Genomic DNA, 25,609 nt, shown 5'->3' on the forward strand with positions numbered 1-25,609 from the left:
ATCAGATGGACCACATGAAGAAATGCATTCATAAGAAAAAACTACAGGTAAATATGGTATCAGAAAAAAATCAAGTGTGACAAAAAAATTAACCATTAGAGTACAGCAAAATTCATACTTTAGTGCTATGCTAAAATGTTGTTGTGTCTTTCGGCTTTTTTCCGGTTAGGGGTTGCCACAGTGGAACTCCGGTCTGCTAATGATTGGCAGTAGATTTTTATGTGCTGAGTTGCCAGCCCTGATGCACAACCTTCAATGAAGGTATGCCCATTCACGCATGTCTCCACACAGAAGACACTCTAGCTGAGAATCGAACAGTACAACGTCTAACTGTGAGGTGACAACGCTACCGCAGCAGCACCACCACCGCAGTATGATCTGGAAGACATAATGAACTAAACCAAATTCACAATATGGTAATTAGGTTATTTAAAAAAAAAGTACAGTTGTGTAAACTTACCATAAATGTAGATGTTCAAGTGTATTCACTGTTGCAGTCATCACATTTGGGTTATCTCTGCCAGGGTAGCCCTCAGCCAGCCCGAATACCAGAGGCTTAGTCCTTCTGCATCGGTTGCTGTTGCTTCACAACTGACGTGAGGTCACCAGTAGTATAGAGTAAGGCAGCCGATGCCATTATATCAGTTTTTCTTGCCCTAACCTGTCAGGAAACTCCAAGTAGGAGCCAGGTTCTGGTGGAAGAACCCCACCAATAGAAAGTAAATATCAATATGTCCCTTGTAAGGAAAGAGAAGAAAAAAGGAGGCTGGAGGGAGGGAAACTAGGAGTGCAACCGTGAATAGACTTGAACATCTACATTTATGGTAAGTGTACACAACTGTACTATGTTCTTTGTGTTTCACTGTTGCAGTCATCACATTTGGGTTGATTCCCAAAGCTGAGGAAATGGGTGGAGGCAGTCAAGGAAACTAGGGGCTGGCTAGGATGCCCTGCAAGACTGCAGAGGCAAACCCTGCCCTGGATTTGGATAAGAGAGGCAGGTGGTAATGTTTGGTAAAAGTGTGAACAGATGTCCAGGTATCAGCCTCCAGGATGTCCCTGGTGGGAACTCCTCTGAGGAAAGCTGCAGAGGTGGAGGCTGCTTTGGCGGAGTGAGTCCTGACCCCCTTGGAGGGAGGCTTTCCATGTTGTCTGTAGCAGAAATGGATGCAGTGTGCTATCCATTTGGAAATGGTTTGTTTGGAAATGGCTTTGCCTTCTGCCCCTGTAGCAAAGCTAACCAACAATTGATCAGACTTTCTGAAGGTTTTAGTCATGTCTTGATAGAATCTGAGCTGTCTGTGCTCATCTAGAGAGTGCAGGATCCTTTCCCCCTTGTTCTGGGGATTAGGAAAAAAGGTGGGCAAATGAATGAATTGGTTGAGATCCACACTGGACACCACCTTGGGCATGAAGGATGGGCTAGTCCTGAGGGATACCCTGTCAGCATGGAAGATGTTGAAGGGTTTCACAGCCATGAGTGCTTGCACCTCAGAGACTATTCTGGCTGAAGTGATGGCCAGAAGGAAAGCTGTATTCCAGGAGAGAAATTTTAGCTCTGCAGAAGAAGCTGGTTCGAAGGGGGGCAGGGTGAGGTTTTCCAACACACAGTTAAGCTCCCAAGCTGGGGCTGGTGCTCTTCTGGGTGACCTCAAGTTGCTAACCCCTCTTAGGAAGTGTTTGATCAGAGGGTGTGAGAAAAGAGGCTGATCAGTGGGAAATGATCAGAGATAGCAGAGGCATGAATTTTAGCAGAGGAAAAGGAGAGTCCACTGTGTAGCAGGTCAGCTAAGTAATCCAGGATGAGAGGGAGGGAGGGCTGTGCCATATTGGCTCCCTTAGCCTGAATCCAGGTGCAAAACCTTTTCCATTTGTCAGCATAAGAGGTTCTAGTGCTAGTGCATCTGGCCTCATGTATAACATCTAGAACCTGTTTACTAAGGTTGGCAGATTGATCTGGGGTTAGGGAATAAGCCAAGCTGCCAAACTGAGTGTCTGCAATTGGGGATGCATGAATTCCCCTTCCCTCTGGGTCAGGAGGTTTGGAATCTGAGGAAGATCCCATGATGGCAGTGGGGACAGGCTGCACAGCGAGGGGTACCAATGCTTGTGAGGCCAGTCTGGAGCTATAAGAATTGTCCTTGGTTTTTCCTCCTTTATTTTGAGCAGTATCCTGGGGATGAGAGGTAGTGGAGGAAAGGCATAGACCAATAGATTGACCCAGGGGAAGGACAGGGCATCCACTTTCCAAGCCATGCAGTTATGCTCCCTAGTGCAGAATTTGCTGAGCTGATGGTTGGTGTGGGAGGCAAAGAGGTCGACCTTCGGGGTGCCCCATTTCTGAGTTATTAGGGTGAAGGTTCTTCTGTTGAGCTGCCACTTGTGTGGGTGCAGAAGATTTCTGCTTAATTGGTCTGACAGAGAGTTGAGAGAACCTGGTAGGACTTGTGCTAACAGGTGCAGTTGCATGGCAAAGGCTGTGTGCCAAAGGGTCAAGGCCAGCCTGCATAGAGGGTAGGAGTGAGTCCCTCCCAGCTTGTTGATATACCACATTACAGTCTGTTTTGATCAGGAGAGCCCTTGGGGAGAGAAAGTACAGTTGTGTACACTTATCATAAATGTAGATGTTTGAGTGTATTCACTGTTGCAGTTATTACATTTGGGTAATCTGCTTGCAGGTTGCCCTCAGTCAGCCTGATTAACAAAGTCTTGGGTCCTGCGTCAGTTGCTGTCCCTTCTTCCATGACGTCAGGTCGTCAGATGTATAAAACATGCAGCCGATGCCATTACATCATTTTTTTTTGCCCCAGATGTCAGGTGCCACCCTAATGGGAAGCAATTAAATATAAAAGTACAATGATATACCTCCAACAAAAAAGCAAATACACCAAAAAGGCTTTTAAGTATAGTAAAGGAAAGTAGAGGTATAGCTAAAAGAAGTTAGGGGGCTGGAGGGAGGGTAACCAGGACTGCAACAGTGAATACACTCGAACATCTACATTTATGGTAAGTGTACACAACTGTATTATGTTCTTCAAGTTTCACTGTTGCAGTCATTACATTTGGGTGGATTCCCAAAGCTATGGTTGGGAGGAGGAGTTTATATAGCATTAGGGCCAGCAATGAGGCCCTACAAGACAGCAGTGGCAAAGCCAGCTCTGGATTTAGAGAAAATTGGCAAATGATAATAGGCTGCAGACGAGATGCAGCCTTGGTGGAGAGAGATCTGATCTCCTGGGGATCAAGTAGAATCTAAGTTGTCTGTGCACATCCAAGAATGCTGCTAAAAAGGAAAGCTGTTCGAGAAAAAAAAGTTTAAGCCTGCAACAGGCAGCTGGCCTGAAGTAGGAGTAGAGGTTTTTAATGTAACAAATTTAAAGGTCCCAGGCAGGGGTTGGAGTCCTGGTGGGTGTTTATGGGACATGGATTTTAATGGAAGTAAAGGACAAGCCCTTGAAGCATCTCAGCAGTTTATTGCAAAAAATAAAAAGTAAACTGGCTGCTGCTGCTCATCCTTGAGAAGGTTCAATGTTGGAAGCTGAGGGGCAGAATTTGGTTCTCCTCTGAGACAGCAGGGAAGGGGGTCTGAGGCAGGTGCCATGGAGATAAGTGACACACTGTGCAGGAGGGGGGGGGTACCAGTGCACAGCCAGCCAGTCTGCAGCAATCAAGATCATCCCTGGTTTGTCCTGTTTGACTCTTAGTAGAACTTTGGAGAGCAGAGGCAGTGGGGGGCATAGACTGACCGGTTTTTTTTTGAAGGACTCAGAGCATCCACTTCCATTTCCATACTTGGGAGTCCTGTTTTCAACTTGTCCAACTGGTAGTCTGGGGAAGTCCATGAGGTTTCTGCTTAGTCCATTTGCTGTGTATATTCAATTTTCCTGCAGGAATGAACACTGTGTGCACTTGGTGTAGCTGGGTGTGTGTCCACCATGGCTAGTCTGCAGAGGGGTAGGGTAGGTGTACCCCCCCCTGTGCTTTGTTATGTATAACATAAACCGTGTGCTGTAAAAATAAAGACAAAGGTCAAGAAATTGCAAAGGTGAGGCTCTAGCACAAACAAGAATATGTTAAAATATGTATATATAAGTGTGGTGAGAATCTATATCAATAAATGTTCTACATAAGACAACAAATTTAAAAACATGTTGATCATTATTAAAATTACTTTTTTCTTTTATGTGGTATGATATTCCCTATTCTTATTTTTTTTAAAGGATCTGTTTTCCCTTATGTAAAATTTAAATTTGTGGCATGTCTGGCAAGGGTACTACATCTGTATCAGGGTGTTTAAATTGTGTATCCTTTGAAAAAAAAAACTACAATGGCATTTTTTTGAAACAGAATTGGTCTTATACCTACCATCTCTCTTTTTTTTTTATCTAATCTGTAGTATATTAAACCTTCTATAAAACATAATCATTTTATCATATTTTCCTTTTATAACATCTTCCATTTTCATTATTAAATAATGTTTTTAAAGTCATCAAATTCAGTTTGTTTTTTCAAAAAAAATTCAGTGATGTTCATGTCCATTGCTGGTGGTATAAATGATAATATTGTGAAAGGACTCACAGAACCTTCCTAACTTTTTTTTTTGTTCCTTGCTGTCCCTTCTCCCCTCTGTTGTTATCTCCTCTCCCTTCCTCCCATCCCTGCTTTCTCTTATCTTTATATCAAGGAAAAAGAATTCAAGCCCTAAGAGCCAGTTCCTTTTAAAAGTCCTATCACATTATTAGTTTAAGTTTCAGTTTCTGTTTCTCACGCTACACATCCGTACTTGTATCATCTTCTTCTCCTTCCCAAGTTTGGCAAGTCAATTGTAATGTAAAATGTCGGACGTTCGCGCATTCACCACTACATCGGTCATTATCACCACCCATCTGTTTCTACTTGCCCAATCAATGCATCTCTAGGGCAGTTTGTTATTTAGTCCCTGAGCCACTGAATGAATATTTGAAACAGAAGGATTTATTTCATTCATATCTCGGTGGCCAAGAAAGAGACCCCTAAAAAATCTTTTCTCTCTCTCTAAAGAGCTTCTTTTTCTTTGTTTTGCTTTGCTTAATACATACATATAAATTTTTCACCGTCAGTCATCGTCAGTCATCGAGCCGACTAAAGCATTAATGAGTTTACGGCTATCGTTTAACATCGGAGTTTCGAATGGTAATATAAATGGTAAAAAACAAATAGAAAACAGCCGAATAACGGTCGAGGTGAGGGGTTTTAATCATTCCGACTACAAACTATTTCCTACCTCACCCATGCTAAAACTCCACCCTAGATTTTTTTTTTCATCGAGATACATTACAACTCGGTGGTTCACGTACCGACAGTACATACGGAGTAAGTAATCAAATTTTGATAGTAAAACTAAACTGGTTTAACTTTCTGCAGCATGGCATAAGTTTTACAATATACTTTTTTTTGATACAGGCTTCTAGATGGAACTTCTATTGCACCAACTTCAATTTAAATAAGTCTTTTTTTCTAATGAAAGCATTTCACTCTCATGGCAAATAATCAGTGTTAGAATACTCTGTCCTTCAATGATAATATCACTTTTTTCAATAGTGGATTCTCTCTTCACATACCTTAGATAATAAAAAATTTTTTTTAGTGGTTCCATTCCATTTTTCTTTTATAACCAGGTGTAAGCTCTATATTATAGTTATATGAATTCTTGGAATTTTAATAATAATTCAGAGTTTCGGCAGAATTAGCACAAGGATGTACAGGAAGGCATGCCATGCTAATAAATTGTTAAGTAGGGATAGTATGCATCCCAATTTTAATTCCAGGGATGTTGATTGTATACTAATATCATAAAATGAACTGGAATATATTATTTGACAGATTGTAAAATTAAAGAGATGATGGTGTAAGAGACCACAATTCTCAAAAAAAATAAGAAGAAGAGAAAGAAGATTTTGTATAGATAGAGAATTGAAAGGTAGGGAAGGTGAAAAGGGCACTAAACCTTGTGGTAAATGCCATTTTTGTAGTTTTATTTCCAAGGATACACAATTTAAACACCCTGATACAGGAGAGATCTTTCACCTGCGAGCTAGTGCAAGATGTGATACAGCGCATGTAGTATACCTGGCTATTTGCCAGACATGCCATAAATTTTACGTAGGGAAAACAGATCACCCTTTAAAAGATAGAATAAGGGAACATCTATACCACATAAAAAAAAAAAGTAATTTTAATGCATTAGCTAAGCATGTGTCAGCCACCAATGATCAACATGTTTTTAAATTTGTTGTCTTATGTAGAACATTTATTGATATAAGAGGGGGTGATATTAAAGCAAGGACTGAGGGAAAGGAAGCTGATTGGATTATTAGGCTAAGGGCTAGTTCAGGGCATGGACTGAATGATTCTGTCCCTATAAGACCAGTGTTGAAAAAGAGACCACTGAACAGATAAAGTGCTGATTCTCACCCACACTTATATACACATATTTTTAACATATTCTTCATATTTTTATATGTATTTTTAGATTTTGTAAGCTTTGATAAGAGGACCAATATTTAGAATGTATATATGCCTTTAAAACTGTCAATTAGAGTCATGTGATTGATTTTAAGCACTATATAAGGTGTGTGAGTTTTAATGGTTGTTATACACCTGAAGAAGCTGTTTGTGAAAGCGCTTGTGTACCAATAAAACTGTGTTGCAGCCAAGTGGAATCCAGATCCTTGATTTGTTCTTGGAGAAAATTCGATACTTTGGATATACATTTGATTACTTTGAAGTTGTTGTGCTGGAGCCTCACCTTTGCAATTTCTTGACCTTTGTCTTTATTTTTACTTGAGGGTACCAGTTGTGATTTCTTTTCGTTTATGGTGTACCCCAGACAAGTTAAAACCCTTTTACAAATGTCAGATGATTTAAAGGTATGCCCTGGTTTTCTGCCTGAATTAGACAATCTTCCAGGTATGGGTATATTTGAATACTTCTTTGTCTGCAAAATGCAATAACTGTTGCCAGGCACTTTGTGAATACCCTGGGTACAGTAGACAAGCCAAAGGGCAGTGCAGAGAACTGATAATGCGTGTAGCCTGCTTTGAAGCTTAGGTATCTTCTGCAAGATTCCCTGATTGGGATGTGCAGGTATGCTTCTTTTAAATCTAGTGTTGCCAGCCAGGCGTCTTTGCCTATCATAGGAAGTAATTGGTGAAGAGTCAGCATCTTGAATTTTGGAATCTCCAGAAAGGTGTTTAGAGTAGACAGGTCCAGGATTGGATGCCATGATTTGTCTTTTCTGGGTACCAGAAAAAGTCTGGAATAGAAACCTTGTCCCTTTTCCCCTTCTGGTACCAGTTGAATAGCCCCCATGCTTAAGAGGGAAAGTACTTGTTTTTGAGCCTCTGCCCACTGATTTGGGGTCAGGTCTGGCCACCCATTTGGTGTTGGCAATGTGTGGAAATGAAATCTGTATCCCTGGGACACTTTATGTAAAACCCATTTGTCCTGGGTTATGAGTTCCCAATTCTTTTCATGAAGAGCAATCTTTCCCCCCAAAGGGGAGGTCAAAAGATAAGTGCTTGAGAATTTTAAAAGTCACTGAGACTGTTTACCATAGGGGGGTGTCTTATTTCCAGATTTGGAAGTGGAGGCCCCCCACTACTTAGTTATGAGGGTCCCCTGGGACTGAAACCTGGGTTTTTGCTGTGTCTGTGTTTGGCTTGAGAGGGCATGGAAGGGACTGGAAAGGACCAATTCTTAGTAGGCCAGTGCCTACTAAATATCAGAGGTTGCACTTGTAAAAAATCTTTAACAGTTTGCATAGATTTAGCTTTATCTTCCATCTTTTTTAAGAACTTCTTCAGCCTTGTTGCCAAACAGGTGGTCCTGATTTAAAGGAGCATCCAACAATTTAGCTTTAACATGATCAGGCAAAGATTGCTCCTTAAGCCAAGCATGCCTTCTAAGCACACACCCAGTAACAGCAGCCCTGCAAGAGGCCTCTAAAGAATCAAAACCACATTGCAAAGTATGTTTTCCAAATTGTTCAGCAGAATGCATTAAGTCCTGTAAATCTTTATTTTCCACACAGTCAGGAATCAACATCATTTTCTTTTTTAGTAGTCCAATAATATGTTGTTGATATTTTAACATATGGAATTGGCAGTTTAAAGCTCTGATTGCCAAGGTTGCAGAAGTATAAACCTTTTTATCCCATCTATCCAGCGCCCTGGAGTCTCTATCAGAAGGGGTAGGGTTTTTAGCAATAGAAGCTTTAATGCCCTTGGGCCCCTGAGAAATAGTCTCTGGATCTGCAACAGGATTTTTGAAAAGGAACTTGTGGGACTCAGGAACCCTGTAGTATCTGTTGGGTTTACTAGGAGCAGGAGGCAGGGAATCAGGGGCCAAACTGGATTCTGAGAACACATCCTCAGCAATGTCTAGTACAGGAGGTATAGACAAAGGCCTATGCTGAGGTAGAAGAAGGAAATCCATAAGCCTCTTTTTTGAATCATAAAATTCCTGGCTTTCCCAGTGGAAATGCTCCCTTAAAGTATATAAAGTTTCCCCAAAAGAAAAATCCTCAGGAGGGGAAGCAGAGGGAACAGAATCCTCTGCATCAGAATCCTCATAAGTAGGTATGGACAAATCCAGGTCATCAGAAGTCAGAAGAAACAGAATCCTGATCAGGAGAATCATAATCAAGCTCAGCCCTAGGCCTCTTGGGGGGGGGGGGTTGACTACCCCTGATTAGCGTTATTAGATCTTCAGCCATTTTAATAATTAGTTTTTTAGGCATAAGGGCCTGAGCATGTGGACTGGGCATCATTTTTTTAGACATGGATTGAGATTTAGGCGTTAGTAATGAAGGAGGTGTCGATTTAATATGCAAGTCTCTAGGCCTGAATACACCCTCAGAAGCTGGTGCCTGCACAGCGGCCCTGGACCCATCCAAGGTAGAGACATCCGCAGGTTCCATAGTTGAAGTATCTTGCGGCATACCGGACTCCAAATGGGTCTCAGTAAAGGCCTGTGAATCAGAAGTAGCGGGTATCAGGGGCTGCAAAAACACCTCACTGAGTACCGGCGAACTGGCAACTGGCTTAGGAGAAGCATCGCTGGCGGTTTTGGACCTCAGCGGCCTGTCTCTGTCTTTATCTTTGCATTTTTTCAGAATCCCGGTAGTCGGATGGCTAACCGATGACATTTCTGGATAATTAAACCGAGAACCAAAATATTTAGAGGCAAAAATATACCGATGACGGATAGTGTGCTGATTAAATAAAGCACTAAACTGACAGCAAGGTACATCGTGGTCAGGGCCTAGGCAAGGAATACAGTACAAATGAAAATCTTTATGAGGTATTTGCTTTCCATAAGTTATGCAATTATTAACTTTTACTGACATCGGTAAGGAGCAAGAAAAAGTTTCCCCAACGGGGTACTTAGCTTTAAGTTGAAGACTTCGGTCCTGAATCTCGAAAAAAAAATTTCAGGAGTTGGCTGACCGGCACTTGCGAACTGCTTCTGCATTGGGCACCACATGGCAAGAAAGACTGATGTAATGGCATTGGCTGCATGTTTTATATCCCTGATGACATGACGTCATGGAAGAAGAGACAGCAACCGACGCAGGACCCAAGACTTTTTTAATCAGCCCGACTGAGGGCAACCTGCAAGCAGATTACCCAAATGTAATGACTGCAACAGTGAAACACGAAGAACATGGGTCTTGAAAGCTATCAAGGCATGCTGGACAGCCATCATCTCTTTTTGGTTGATGTGCAGAGGGATTTGCTGTGGGCTTCATTGGCCCTGTATGCACCTGCCATCCAGGTGTGCAGCCCAGGCATAGTCTGATGTGTCTGTGGTGAGGGTCTGGGTGGCAGGGGGTGGTGAGAAAGGTAGTCCCTTGTTGTGGGAGCATGCTGTTGCCCACCAAAGGAAATCTTTTCTGAGGCAAGGAATTATAGGTATAAGAGTCTGAGAGTGTTGACACCAAAGGCTTTTTATAGGTACCATTGAAGTTTCCTCATATGCAGTCTGGCATATGGAATGAGTAGTATGCAAGATGCCATGAACCTCAGAGCTTGCAGGATCTTCCTTGCAGATAGCTGGGCTCTAGTGGCTAGTTGAGAGAAGTAGGCTGTCAGGAAATTTTGCTTTTCTGGTGCAAGGAATGCCATCTGGGATGCTGTGTCCATGCTTGCTCCCAGGAATATAATCCTTTGGGTGGGCACCTGTTTGGATTTCTTTTCATTGATTGTGTACCTTAGGGAGGTTAGTAGGGACTTTACAAAGGGCAGGTGCTTGAGCAGCCGTCTAAGTATGGGTAAATCTGGATATTCCATTGTCTGCAAAAGGCAATGACTGCAGCCAGAGATTTTGTGAAAACTCTGGGAGCAGTAGATAAGCCAAAGGGAAGCACAGAGAACTGAAAGCGCTGAGATCCTGCCCTGAAATGGAAATATTTCCTGCATTATTCCCTGATAGGAATATGGAGGTAGGCCTCTTTTAGAGCTTGGGTGGCTAGCCAAGCATCCTTGGAGATCATGGGTAGCAGCTGCTGGGGGGTGAGCATTTTGAATTTTGGGATCACCAGGAAGGTGTTTAGAATGGATAGATCGAGGATGGGGTGCCAGGTGCCCTCTTTTCTGAGTTTCAGAAAAAGTCTGGAGTAGAAACCTTGGCCTCTCTGTTCTGCAGGAACCTGCTCTACTGCCCTCATAGAGAGCAGGAAAAGGACTTGCTGTTGTGCCTCTGCCCACTGGTTTGGAGGTAGATCTTGGAAACCTTTTGGGGTAAGAAGGGTGGGGAAATAAAATTTGTATCCCTGGGACACTATGTTAAGAACCCAGCAGTCATTGGTAATGGTGGCCCAGGTGCTTGCGTGAAAGCAGAGTTTTCCTCCTAGGGGTAAGTGAAGGAGGGCAGAGGGATAGGGTGGGGGAGGTGAGTCATTGTGAGTTCTTACTATAAGGGGGTGGCATAGAACTCCCTGGTTTTGAAATGGAGGTAGTCCACTGCTTAGCTCTCTGCATTCCCTGTGGCTGCTGTCTGTGGGGTCTGGGCTGGACTGGCTTAGTGGGAGCAGGAAAGGACCAGTGCTTGGTGAGACAATGCCTGCTAAACCTGTAAGACATCCTTAACTGTCTGCATAGAGTTTGCTTTTTCATCCATCTTTTTTAAGACCTCTTCTGCCTTAGTGCCAAATAAGTTGTCTTTGTGCAAGGGGGCATCCAACAATTTAGATTTGGCATGGTCTGGCAAGGGCTGTTTCTTAAGCCATGCATGCCTTCTAATGACAGATCTGGTGACTGCTGTCCTGTAAGAAGCTTCTAGAGCATCAAAACCACAGTGCAAGGTGTGTTTAGTTACTTGACTTGCAGAATGTATTAACTCTTGTAACTTTTCAGATTCTGCAGAAGCAGGAAAGGAAGACATTTTTGTTTGAGGAGTTCCAGGGTATGTTGCTGAAATTTTAGCATATGGAGCTGACAATTTAGTGCCTTGGTAGCAAGAGTAGCTGAGGTAAATACTTTTTTACAGTGTCTGTCTAGTGCTTGGGAATCCCTATCTGGTGGGAGTGGGATTCTTAGCAGAGGTTGCTTTAATCCCTTTAGGCCCTTGAGAAATTACCTGTGGGTCAGCAGTAGGATTTATAAAAAGAAATGTTTGTGAATCAGGGACTCTATAGTACCTGTCTCATTTTCTGGGTACAGGATGGAGGGTGTCAGGAGTCAAGCTGGATTCCAGGAAAACATCGTCCACAACATCCAGGACTGGAGGGATGGCCAAGGGTCTGTGCTGTGGAAGATCTAAGAATTCCCTGTGTCTCTTTTTAGACTGAGGGTAGTTCTGACTCTCCCATTGGAAATGCTTCCTTAAGTTATGAATCCTCTGGGGAGAGGCAGAAGGGATGGTATCCTCTACATCAGAATCCTCATAAGTAGAGAGGGGTTGCATGTCTTCATATTCAGATGCATCAGAGTCATCTGACTCTTGTTCAGACAAAACTTCAGGGGACAGATCTCTTTTCCTTTTGGAGGGAGTAGCTTGGCTTCCCCTGATCAGCATGATAAGGTCTTCCGCCATTTAAAGCATTTGAGACTGAGGCAAGAAAGCAGGTGCCTGAGATTGGGTCGTCGGTTTCTTGGGTGTGGTTAGTATCCTGGGCCTAAGAAACTCGGTAGTTTTCGAAAGAAAGGTAGTCGCGAAAGAAGATTTCGGTTTGTGCCAAGAACTGGTAGTGCAAAGGACTTCCTTGGAAGCCGGTGCCTGCTCAGTGGCTCCGGACCCATCCAAGGTAGAGACAACTGCAGGATCCTTAGTCGAAGAAGAGTTTTGCGGCATACCAGACTCCGAAAGGGTCTCGGTAGCAGCCTGCGAATCCACAGAAGCAGGCATCAGAGGCTGCGAGAGCGCCTCACTGAGGACCGGAGAACTGATGACTAGCTTAACGGAAGTGTCGTTGGTGGGTTTGGACCTGTGTAGTCTGCCCCTGTCTTTTATCTTTACATTTTTTCAGAAGATCTGGTGTTGGATGGCCTACCGAAGCCATATCGGAGATCGAGGACCGTAAGCGAAAATATCTAGCTACAATAAGGGCCCAATGATGAATAGTTCTGGCGTTGAACAAAGCACAGAAGCGACAGTGAGGGACGTTGTGGTCTGGTCCTAAACGTAACACAGTAAGAATGAAAGTCTTGGTGTAGTATTTGCTTTCCACAGGTGAGTCAATTGTTAACTTTTTCTGACATAGGTTAGTGCAAGAAAAAAAGGATCCCCAATAGGGTACTTAGCTTTAGAAGATTTCAGCTTCAAATCAGTAGAAGAAACTCAGGTAGCGGCCGACCGGCACTCATGTGAACTGCTTCTGGCTCCATGGCAAGAAAGACTGATGTAATGGTGTTGGCTGCCTTACTTTATACTAATGTTGACCTGACGTCAGTCCTGAAGCAACAGCAACTGACACAGAAATGCTAAGCCTCTGGTATTTGGGCCGGCCGAGGGCTACCCTGGCAGGGATAACCCAAATGTGATGACTGCAACAGTGAAACATGAAGAACATCAGTTTGTTGCTAGGAACAACACTGGTACAAGACCAGCAAGTGGCGCCAAAGGACTGGTAAACACTCCAGAATGTTCCAAAACCAGCAGCCAGAGCTTGAATGGTTATTACAGTCTCTGCAGTTTCAAGACAGACAAAACAGGCAAAAGGTAGACTAATACAACCACATAAACGACAAATAGAAGATAAATGATAAAGTTCAAAAAACTATTATACTGAGAAATCACATATAATGGTCACAGAACTAAGGAAACCTTGGAGATCAAGTTAAAAAATAATGTGTATTAAAACATGTTTTAAATATTAAAACACACAGAACTAAAGAGGCAAAACACAAGCCACTTATTACAGTATTTCCAGTATTTCGGTCACATTTAGAAGGCAGCTAATCACTGGCATCTTGATGAGAAGCACAAATATTCCTTGCCAGCAATTTAGCTCATCGGTGTACTGCAATATCCCTCCAAGCAGCCACCCCTTCTCTTTACCTGACTCATCCATTTCTTTCATGTCAGAAATTGTGAACCTCACTGATGACTTGCACTATATCACTCCATACTTCACATGATTCTTCCATCTTCTAGTGAAGCAGTTATTTTCCATGTCAGACTTGTTGACATCACCTTACTGCAGACATCTTCACATACCCAGCATAATGGCAGCATCTATCGGGGACATCTTTTGTTCTTTTTGCCCCCAAACAGGATACAATCGTGTTTACATCAGAGGCCATTAGCTTGGGTTGCCCAGGGATGCGGTCTGTGATAATGACAATTCAAGCCCAATTTAGGGAACCAATGCAAGCAAAGGATGCCAGTGAGGTTATAGATATGAAGAGGGTAAGGGATGTATGGGCACCCACTCCAGCCACTCTCATGGTCCTACTACTGTAGAAGGGATGGAGCAAATTAAAAAAAGAACTGCAGCAGTGGCCATAATTAAAGATCTACAATTAAGGCAAGTGGTCTAAATAGCTGCACTATGTTCGTCATGAGTCACTGTCATAATTTAGAGGGAAGCCTTCCAAAGCTGGTCAAATCCATGTAAGGTAGATGTCTCACTGTATGAATGAGGAATAAAAAGTGTCTTTTAGGAAAGCAGAAGAAAATCCAGTCCCTGCCCTTGATATCACATCCAGCCTGATGTATTTTAAGAGGGTGTGACCAGAGAACCAGGTGCCTGCTTCTAAAATGTAATGGGTTCTAACCCTTTTTGTGAAGGCACAGATGATGGTTATCAGGAAAACTGTTTTCCAAGGGTTAATTCTAAGGGAAACTTATTGAGATGCTGAAGCAGCTGGTAATGGTGTCAAGGTCAATTTTTCCAATATAAAATTCAGGATCCAATCTGGAACCACTCATTTCTTGCAGGCCTCAAATGGAGGATGCCCTTTAGGAATTGCTTCATGGGTGATTTGGATGCCAGTGGAGGATTTACAGCCAAGTAAGCAAAGATGTACCTTCACAAAGGTATAAGCTAAACCATTAGAAAACAGCTTAGATGGATACTGCAGACATTGGCACATCTCCTTAATTTGGGTGGTAGCTCATCTATTGGTGTCAGAGGAGAATCCTTTCCACTTATCTAAGCATGGTTTACTGTACTTAGCCTCCTAGCTTCCCTTGTTTTTTTAGCAAGTCCTCAAGAAAAAAGTGCCATGGAGTAACAGTTATAAACTCCAAGCATCTAGTCTATGTATGGACAGTATGGTCTGTACTAGGAACACTGCACTGGATCAGGAGATCCACATGCTCAGACAGCAATAAAGGTTTTGCCCCTGCATCTGAAACAGAGATGGTAGAGCTAGTGCTGCCTGTAGTGTAATGGAGCAATTAGGATAATTTTTTACCTCTCCTCATTCAACTTTCAAAGTACCCTAGGAAGGAAGGTTGCAGGAGAGAAAGCATATAGAAACACTCATCTGATCTATGAAGAATGCATCTATTGCAAAAGCATATTGTAGTTCTGGAGCAGAATTTTCTTAGTTGCTTACTGCTTGGAGAAGCACGATCTTCCTCTGGTACACCCCATCTGTTGAGGTCTAAGATATATCCTTATGTAGCATCCACTTATCTCCTGAGGTAGTATATAGGTTGTCTTCAGTAGCAAACTGTATTGTACGATATATTCCTAAGGCTGCATGGCTAGCCTGCGGAGGTAGTAGGAATGTCTCATCCCCTAGTTTATGTCTCACAAAATGTTGTTGCTTTGTGTTATGAAATTCAGGGTCCCAGGTTTACAGACTGCCATAAAGACTTTGAGAGCCATCATCTCTTTTATGTTTATGCATAATTTTGTTTCCCTGGGATGCCAGGTGTCTTAAACTTTGAGCTCCATGATACATGAAACCCCATGCCACGTCTGAGGTATCTGTGGTCAAAGGTTGGCTTAGGAGACATGGTCTGAAAACAGTACACCCTTGTTCTTTTGAACTAGTTATAGCCACTATTCTCGTTCTTTCCTTATACAGGGTAGGACTGGGATGGTATGCAACAGCAAGAGAGACTGCTGGTCCCAGGAATTCTTTAGGTGCTATTGAAGTTTCCTCAAGTGCATTCTTGCTAGTGCCTTCATGAGAGCAGCTGATGTCACATGGCCCAGAATCTTCAGGAACTCCCTGGCTCTTAACCACTGATTCCTTAGCATGTTCTGAATGAAGGCATAAAAAGACTTAATTTGTTTTCCTGTGACAGGCAAGGTTTTGTTAAGTTTATGCCCAAGAATGCTCCTCCCAAGTAGACCACTGTTCTGCCTGGGCATAAATTAGACTTCTGCTTGTTCTTTAAGACACACATCCCAGTGTGTCACTCTCCAGTGTCCTATGTATCTCTTCCTGAGTCTGTGCCTGAATCAGGCTGTTGCCCAGGTAAAAGCAGATGCAGATGTCCTTGGTCTTGCAGAGAGCTTAGTGAAGTTGTGCAGCAGCCAAACCAAAGAGCAAGAGGCAAACAAGTAAAGGCAACCCCCACCTACCCACCCAATACTAACATTAGACACTTTCTGTTCTTTTGAAAAGGGGGATGTAAAAAGTCATCCTTCAGACCTGATGCCACAAATAGGGTCTGCGATCCTAGGAGGGACAAAGGAGGCTGTAAAGCCAACATCTTAAATTTTGGAAGTTTTATGAATTTGTTAAGCCTTGATAAGTCCAAAATAGGTCTCCATTATCTGTCTTTTCTTTTTTTTTTTTTAACACCTTTATTGAATTAACACTTGTGACATAGGCAAATTTGGGTCTATATTACAAGATCGAAACTTTAATCGAATAACTAAAGATTGATCTTGTAATATTGAAAGCTAAAAGCCTCGAATGGCTGATTTAACGCAGGGAAACACTTCCCTTGGCTGCATGAAAAAAAAAACTTTTAATCCCAAATCAAGTACGGGCTCCCACACCCCTCCAAATATACCAACTCTGAGATCGCTCCAAATTGGAGAAAAGGGCATAATCCACATAAAGGCCAAGGGAAGTGTTTCCCTGCATTAAATCAGCCATTTGAAGTTTTTAGCTTTCAATATTACAAGATCGATCTTTAGTTATTCGATTAAAGTTTCAATCTTGTAATATAAACCCGGCAAATTTACATTTATATAAAAGTAATCAAACTGTACTGACAAGTTCATATTTAAAAACACTATACTTCATGTATATTGTTAGATATCAGATAACCTAAGCAACATTACATAAATTATTCAATTCCTGCTCTTTTTTTTGAAACAAGAAACATCTTTACTAAACCATCACTTACAACACAGGCAATCATACCTTCATATACATGAAAACAAACCACATGACACAATCCTAGTTGCAAGCATTTTACATCACAAACCATACTGACACACTCCCAGTTCCAAACATTATCTAATCTACCCAATCACTTTCAGTGAAATATTACATAGCTCAAGTCCTGCCTTCTTTTAAACCTCACTCCCTTGTTTGTACTGTTCCCACAATTCCCATTTTTTCCTATTTAGTCCTACCTTTTCTAAAGATCTCATTTCCAGTTGTTTTCTCTGTTACTTTATTCACTACTTCTAGTGTAGTTGTTTTAGATTTTGATTTGCATTTTCTAGTAACTGCTTTTTTTGACAGCCATCATAATTATACACAGCAAGACCTTACCATGGCTAGGCAATTTCGATTCTGTATCATAGCTCAGAAAAATCATCTCCTTTGTCGCACCAATCTGCCCACCAAGCATCTCTGACAGTGCATCCCACAGGGAATTCTTAAACTCCGCCAACTCACTGCACTCCCAGAAAATATGTTCCCAATTTCCTTTTTCTTCCCCGTCACAACTCCATTTGATGTCTGAGAAAAAATTCTCTGGAGTCTACTTGGGGTATAAAAATATGTAAACACTTCCATGCAAAAATCCTAAATCTTCTAGAATTTGTTACATATTTAGGAGACATACATATATCCCTCTATTCTTTCTTTGTGAATTGCTTATCCAATCTCCCTTCCCAATCCTTTCTAATCTCCTCTTATTGCTTCTTATAGTTATCATGCAATATTTTATATGCTCTACTAATTACTCCTTTTTTAATGGCAGCTTCTGCTCTAGATTCTCTAAAAACTCTACTAGTGCTGGTCTTTTGTTTAGGACCCCCCTATTTCTTTCTCTTTGCCTATACACTGATATCAATCCTTGATAGGGAAGGCAATCTCAAACCTGCAGTCCAAATAAATTCTTGGTGTCTTCCCATTCTATCAGCTTTCCCTCTCTAGTTATTTGCTTCTAATACCTTGGTTCATTTGCCAGTTTTCTCCAATAAATTCTAGCCCCCTCTTGCCTATTGTCCATGTCTCTAATTGCAGTCATCCCTATCGGCAGAATTTCATTTCTCCATTTCCATGTTGGCTTAGTTCTTAGGATACTTTCGACTGTTTTATGGACATAATATTCTGTATGATTATTGTTATTCTCCTTGAAGGCCTGCAACCAAAATTCCGGTCTCTCCTTGTTTCTTGAGCTCCCCCCTCTGTTTCATCATCATCCCTTTCCACTTTGAATTATAATTTTCTGCTTGGGCTGTGTATAGGAGCCTTTATACACCTTCAAATTGGGTAATCTCAAATTGCCATGTTCTACTGGAAGAATCAGCTTATCCCACTTCACTCTTGCCTTCTTCCCCTCCCAGATAAAGTCCTTCAGCTCTTTATTAATTGCTCTCCACAACTTCTTCTCTGGTTGCTAAACATATGCCTGTCCTGTGTACAGGACCAATGGGACTAAAAACACTTTAACTGCTTGCATCTTACTATCTCTGTCCATATAACAAAGCTTCAATTTTCTCATTTTTATTATCTTTTGTTTAGTCTCTTCCCACATATCCTTAGCTGCCACACCACAATCATTTTTAATCCATACTCCTAAATACTTCAGTTTTTCACATCCACATAAATATGGATAATGGTGAACAAATTCATATGTGGATACGTGTTTTACCACTACTGCCTTTGTTTTAGCTTCAATAATTCCATATCCCGAAAAGTTTGAAACTGTCTGAAAATGTTCCACAACACTGTAATGTCTCTTTTTAAATAGAATGCAAATAACAAAGGGGAAGAAGACACCCATGCATGGTTCCTCTGCTCAAGCAGAAATTATCAGAGGGGACCCCAACCACTTTAATTTTCACCTCCAATCCCTGATATGTCCTCCTAATCAACCCTACATTTTTTCAGGAAATGCAAATGCTTCCATTGCCTTGCTCATAAAGTCCCAGCTTACTCTGTCATGCTTTCTCAGCATCAAGACCCAACAACAACAATGGTATTTTCTTACATTCTGCTTCCCTCTGAATCATCAATGGTCTGTTAATGTTGTCAAATGTTTGCCTCCCCTCCACAAAACCACACTGATCCATATCTATCAATTCTGGCCATTATTTTAGCCATTATAGACAAGAACACTTTATAATCATGATTTAGTATCGAAAAGTGCCTGTATGAAGCTGGATCTGATGGATCTTTACCCTCTTTGGGTGTTCACTACCACTGCTTTCTTCCACAATGTTGGTACTTCTCCTGCTCTTAAAATACTGTTAAACAAAACCTTCCATCTCTTTCAGTTCTTTTCCCTCCTAGCTTCCAAATATCCACAGGAATACCATCTATTCCTGAGGACTTTCTGTAGATTGGATGTACATCACAATTTTTATCTCATCTCCTCCTATCCTAACCTTTAGTAATTGTGCCTCCTCTCCTTCTAATCTTGACATATTTAATTCTTCCATAAACATTTCTATTTGTTTCTTTTCTTGATTTTCATACTTATCTGCGTTATACACTTTTATAGAAATTCCAAAATATTTCTAATACCTATGCAGGATCTCTTGTTACCTTCCTTGTTATAGGCTCCCTAAACTTGGCAACAGTCCTTTCTACTTTCTGTTGCCTGAGTTGTTCTGCTAAAAGTTTTTATGCTCAAGTGTTATTATTGCTTAACAGCAATCTTTCTAAACTCGTGCATATTATCAAGTACTGTGAGATTTCCCCTGTTCTGCAATACTTTAACATTTGTCACTCCCTCTAAATAAATCTTGTTACTTCTAAACCATAGCTCCCTTTTATTTCTACCCTATTTTTAAACTCCACCATAATTTTATCCCACTCCCTAGCTATATATTCAGAAGTAATTTCTACCCTCTCAAATAGCTCCTGAATAATCCCCACTACCCATCCCTTAAATTCCTCTCTTTTCAACAGATAGGTGGGAAAGTGCCAGTGTCTCATTTTTATTTAATTATCCTGTGTTTTTATTTTAGTTATTATTGGTGCATGATTTAAACTAGTTGTTGGGTATGTATCAAGACCTTCAATTAAATGCACATGTTCATGTGAAATGTAAATTCTGTCTAGCCTAGCCCAGTTTTTATATCTTTGGGAAAAATATGTAAATTCACTCTGAACTATTACTGAATTCACATCTTCCATGCCAAATATTTTCATAAATTTCTTCAAAAATCTACCCTCCCTTGTTATACTTACCCTTCTGGACCCCCAGACACATCTTCACTGTTGCAAATCAAATTCCAGTTCCCCCCATAAGTAATATTTATTGCTGAAAACTGATTATTTCTCCCAGAATTTTCATAAACTCCATTATAGCAGTTTTAGGTGGAATAAAAATGCAAGCCAGTGTAATCCTCCTCACTTGCCAGTAGCAGCTTAGCACTACAAATCTGCCATTATTATCTTATCCTCTTCTATCATTATTCGGGCTCCTCTTGCAATTAATGAATACTCCTATTTTCCTTTGTTCTAGATCTTCCACTAATCACAATGCTGAAAACTTTTCTTTATCAAATTCACATATTCAGTTCTTTCCAAGTGTGTCTCTGTAACAGCTATTTGCATCTACATTTGTTCCTTTTTGTATTTATCTGTGAGACCATTGACATTTAAAGACATTACAGAAAGCATCATATTAAAAAGTTATTATTCCCACCTTTTATGTAAAACACCTTTTTTTGTTAAATGTCTAGTTCCAGCTTTTGCATTACATGCATACACTGTTTGGTAGGTTGAACTTTTATATAGCTGTTTCTTGTCATATCCAATTGAGCCTATGCCATATATTACAAAACTTTTTGTTTTATTTAAAATCCTCAAACAAAAAACACAAACAATCCCCCAATACCCCCTTAAAACTATTAATTTAATACTAACACACAAAACTATGTACATCTTCAAATATTGAAGTTTTTATTATTTGTCTTTTCTTGGGACAAGAAATAGCCAAGAGTAAAACCCTTCACCCTCCTGGCCAGAAAAATGGTTCTATGACTTCTTGTAGCAGCTGTTAAGAGAGGGGGAACTACATATTTCTGGTTATTTGACACAGGCAGAAGTCCTCTCGTCCTTGGTTTGAATAAGAATTGCAGCTTGTACCCACCAGAGATTATCTCTAAGACCCACTAGTCTGTAATTACACTTGAATTCTAGTAGGAGGACAACATGATTCTACCCTGGGACAATGGGGAAGGGGGGTAGACTGCTGGGATGAGAAGGGAAGAGGCTGAAGGATTTAGAACCGGATTTCAAGGAAGCTGTTTGAAAAGCATCCAAAAGGGTTTCATGATTTTACAGACAGCCACTGACTTTGGAGAGCCAAGACACAGAAGGTGTCTTCTGAGATTCAGAGACTGCACCTTGAAGTGTTTCCTCAAGGCTGAGAAAATGTCCTCTGCTACAAAACTGGATACCAGAGAGTCCTCACTATCTGTGCCTAAAGCTAAAATGAAGGAAAGCTGTAACTTGCAATCCAGTTATTCCACCTCCTCAGAATCAGGGTTGTCAATCTCTCTTTCACTGGGTAGACCTTACTCTTTCTCTTGGGTGGTGGACTTCAGGCACAGAGTGTTGTTCCAAATCCGGCTGCAAGCTACATAAATGGGGGGGACCCTGGTCAACTTAGCCCAATCCTAAGAGGAAGGCTTACTGGGACCATGGGAGAGAAAGATCTTCCACCAGGTAGCTGTCTAGGAGTAAGATGCATCTTTAATACAAGCATAAGAGTCTTATGTGAACAAGTATCTGTTGGAGATTTGGCGTTCTTAGAAAGAACATCCCTTGATTTTGAAAACAGTGCAGTCATATTTGAAAATAACTGTGTGAATTCCATCCTCCTCTACACTGATACTCAAATGTTCTGAAGCTGTCATCTGGAAGGGGGCAACATCAAATGAGAAGTGTAGGGCTTGGTCTTTGATCTGATGGGAGATACTACATGTCAGAAGTGGGACTGCCTCTAGAGGGGCAATGTCAGAAGCATCAGTGGGAATCTGCACCAATGCTGTGGACTATGAGTGCTTCCACTAATAGGAGACCTTGATGAACCTGAAAGTTCAAGGGTATCCTTTTTCCCCAGTGGATAAGTTTGTCTTTCCTCTTTTTGGGATGGACATCCACACCACTTTACTGTTGCATTTCTGCAAAAATGGCAAATAAATTTAGCATGGCCTCAAGCTGGCCTAGTACACCTGCAGGACTTCACACCTTCTCTTCAAAGTCTTTGGCTGGAAACTCTGGCAGATACTACAGCTAACCACGTTGTACTCTTAACCTTGGTGCAAAATGCACTGGGCATGAAAGCTACAATGTGGAACATGAAACTTACAAGTATATCTGGTAACTTTTTTCAGGAGTGAACATCTCCCACACCTCTACGTCTGACAGCTCATTTCCTGAATGTCTGCATTAATTTCTCAATGATTTTCAGTTTTATGCCTAGACTGACACTGGACTGCAATGTACTTCTTGTAGAGAACTTGTAGCCAGCAAGAAAGAACTAAAGATGGCTTGGGTGGATGCCACCCACATACCAAGTAGGTGAAAATGTTTGAGATAAGGAAATGTCACTACAGCTATTGGGAAGGATGTTCAGCTCTGAAAATCATGCCATACATTGGTCTACACCAGTAGCAGAGATCCCTATAACTTTACAAATAGAACAATGACCTGTGAAGAACATCCCCTTCCTGTTGCCAGCCATGTCCTTTGGCCCATCCCCCAAATTCCCTGATGACTGCTACCCCTCCTCATCAAAAAATGTGCTGCACACATACCACATCCTCCTTTTGTCCTCTGCTGATATATAGCCCGGCTTTCCAAGTCTCTCTTTATAAATTTGATTCTCCATATCCCTTAACAACTTTAATAACTCTCTGCTGCATACATTCCTTTCCACCAGTCTATTTTACATTAGCCTATGTAGCCTCCTGAAATATGCATAGTAATCTATCATGAGCACTGACAGGAGGTGTACACTGCAGGGCCCAAACATGTCAGCTGCTGAAAGATAGAGGTTAGGGTCTAAAATTTGAAAACCTCTTATGGCTGTTTTGACAGCAGGCTGTTAAAAAATCAGCAGCAAAAGAAAAAATAAGATTCTGTATGTTCTAAGCCTAGTTGTCCATAAAATGCAGTTGGTTCAGTTAAAAGATTTTCTTTCAGAAAAACTCAGTCATTGGGTCTAAGTCTTTTTCTTTGCTTTTTTTTTCCATCTCACATGCTACAGTGTTATATTGTCAGTGCATTTTTTTCTAACAAATGAAACAGATTTTCCACAATCAAACCTGCATTTTAAATAAGGGAATAAAAGGCTCTCAGGAGATTTACCAAAGACAAAGCAGCACATAAAGAGAAGGAAAAAAAAGTGTACCTTGGTATTTGGGAGGATAAAATGTCTTCCAATTCTACCTGATAACATCACAAATGTTGGAGACGTGATCAATGCATCCTCTCAAAATGTCCATACAATGAAACACAGAAACACTAAATGATCATCCATACTGCTGCTAGGTCCTGATTCATTTTAAAAGCTGATTAGATGGCCAAGCAATGACTCTCAGATTAGTGACAGGAACACTAAATTTCTCAAAGAGAATGGCATGGCTTGGGGCTGGGGAGCAAAACTTAAGTCTAGTGCTGTACATGTTTGTAAGCTAGCAATACCACTGCTGAAATTTGCTTGTCAGATACTCATTACAGATCAAATCAAACAGAATTCTGTTTGCCCTGCATTTTTTTTTACATGAATGAATGACTGAATGGCTACACCACAATGTAGGATGAGAGGTTGACTTGGTGACTTTAGGATTGTGTTGTCATGGTCTAAATCCCACGGAGGAGCAGTTACAGCTCTAGTACAGCAATTCCCCACAAATGCAATGCCACGTTGCATATGGTGTATGCCTAGCTACATCACTGCTGTTATTCTTCTTTATTATTTACCACTACATGTCTCATTTAGCTGGGCTACACTTCTGTAATGACAGACTGTTCTTGTAACACATCCAAGTATTACTTGTGGGATGATGAACAACACAATGATGAGATCTCTACTGGCCCGTGTCTCTCCCGCTCTCACCTCAACTATTGTTAAACCTTCTGAATTACTTACTACTAGCTCAAGTGTATTTCCTTTCCTGGATAAGGAACATCATTGTGTTCTCGAGACTAGATTGTATCAAAGCTTTCACCATTTCTTTCTACCACTGGTCAAAGATGTGAGTACTTCTCAGTTTACTTCTGCAAAATTAATATCTTCTTTCCAGCCACAAAACATGCTTTTAGATCTGTTGCCATCATTTTCTCTTCCATTTGGGGGGGGGGGGGGGTCTGTAATCCAGAACTACTTAACAGAGACACGCTGTTTTCCTCTACCTGAACTTGCTGGTCTGTGTTCCATAACTGACCACCAAGGAACCCCTGCTTTTCCTCTCCAGCCTCAAGGTCAACATGTCGGTCTTTCCTTGATTTCTTTTCACCATTTTAGTCACATCTGCAGTGTCTTTTGTCAAATTCCTGATGTGCAGTGTCACACTTTTGCCAGATTTGCTCCTCTTACCCCCGAATCCAGGCTTATCACCATATCTCAGTTTGTCTCAATTACTGCACATGGCACTGCTACAGCTGTTCCCTTCATCTAAATGTACAACATGTAATGCCCACCCTCCACTCACCAGTTCCTTGCTTGTTTTCTTCCATACTTACAGCATTTGCTCCCCTTTCCCTGCCATGTTCACTTTGGTCTTGCAGAAATGATGCTTCATTTATTCCCCATACAAAGGGACTCTAGCTTCTGCAGCTCTCTGTCTCACCCATCATTGATACTGCTTTTTCCAACCACATTTAGTTACATGGACTTTGCAGCAACAGGTTTTATGTTTCTATGTATTCTTTAAATCATTTACTATCTAGGCTATTGTGCTATCTGCTTCTCTGCAAAAGTCTTGCAAATCTTGTTTCCACCTCCATTACCATCTGATCATTTTGTCAATGAATGATACTTCGACATCCATTTCATCAAGATTGACTGAATAAACAGAACTTCTGGAGTCTATAACTTTCTCTGAGGTTTGGTGACCTTAATTAGTTGTAAAAGGGTGCTGTAGAGTAATCTCTCTATCTGGTTAAGGGGTGGTGGGTGGGATCCTAAAGAAAATAATTTCAAATGCTCAGTTCGATGGACTGCTTTCAATCAAATCGGTTTCAATGGAGCACTGTTTAACAGACAGTATCACTTTCTAACTTTAACAATATCTTTATAAGTTGTATCAGCACTCACAGAGGGTTTAGCACCCTCGTTTTAGATGGCTTTCAACTGCTTGATTTGTTCTAAGAAGAGTTTTGCAAGTCTCCACTCAAAATGAAATTTCCAATCCCACATAACACCACGTGTACTGGAATCTCCTACATTATATTAAGGACTGCAGTTTGTTCCAACAACACATTTCCGTAATTTCTCCCTTCACCTCTGTGCTTCTCTATTAAACATTTCAAGCTTTAATGCATTATACCTAGACTCTTTAATACCCTTATCCTACCTGTCAACTTCCAAGTTCTTGTTGCTGATTAATGTTATTCCCCTCACACTGGCAACTATTTCTGTCAAAACGCTGTCCTCTGCAATTTGGCAGCTCCTTCTTTCACCTACCAATAATTTCAATTTCCCTTATTTTTTTCAGTTTTCTACCAGAACTTTTTATATTTTTAAATTTTACTGCTGTTGCCTGATTACCCAACCTAGCTTGTCAGCATATGCT

Source organism: Protopterus annectens, chromosome 10.part0 (genome assembly GCF_019279795.1).
Source record: "Protopterus annectens isolate FY-2018-M chromosome 10.part0, PAN1.0, whole genome shotgun sequence".
Classification (NCBI taxonomy): domain Eukaryota; kingdom Metazoa; phylum Chordata; order Ceratodontiformes; family Protopteridae; genus Protopterus; species Protopterus annectens.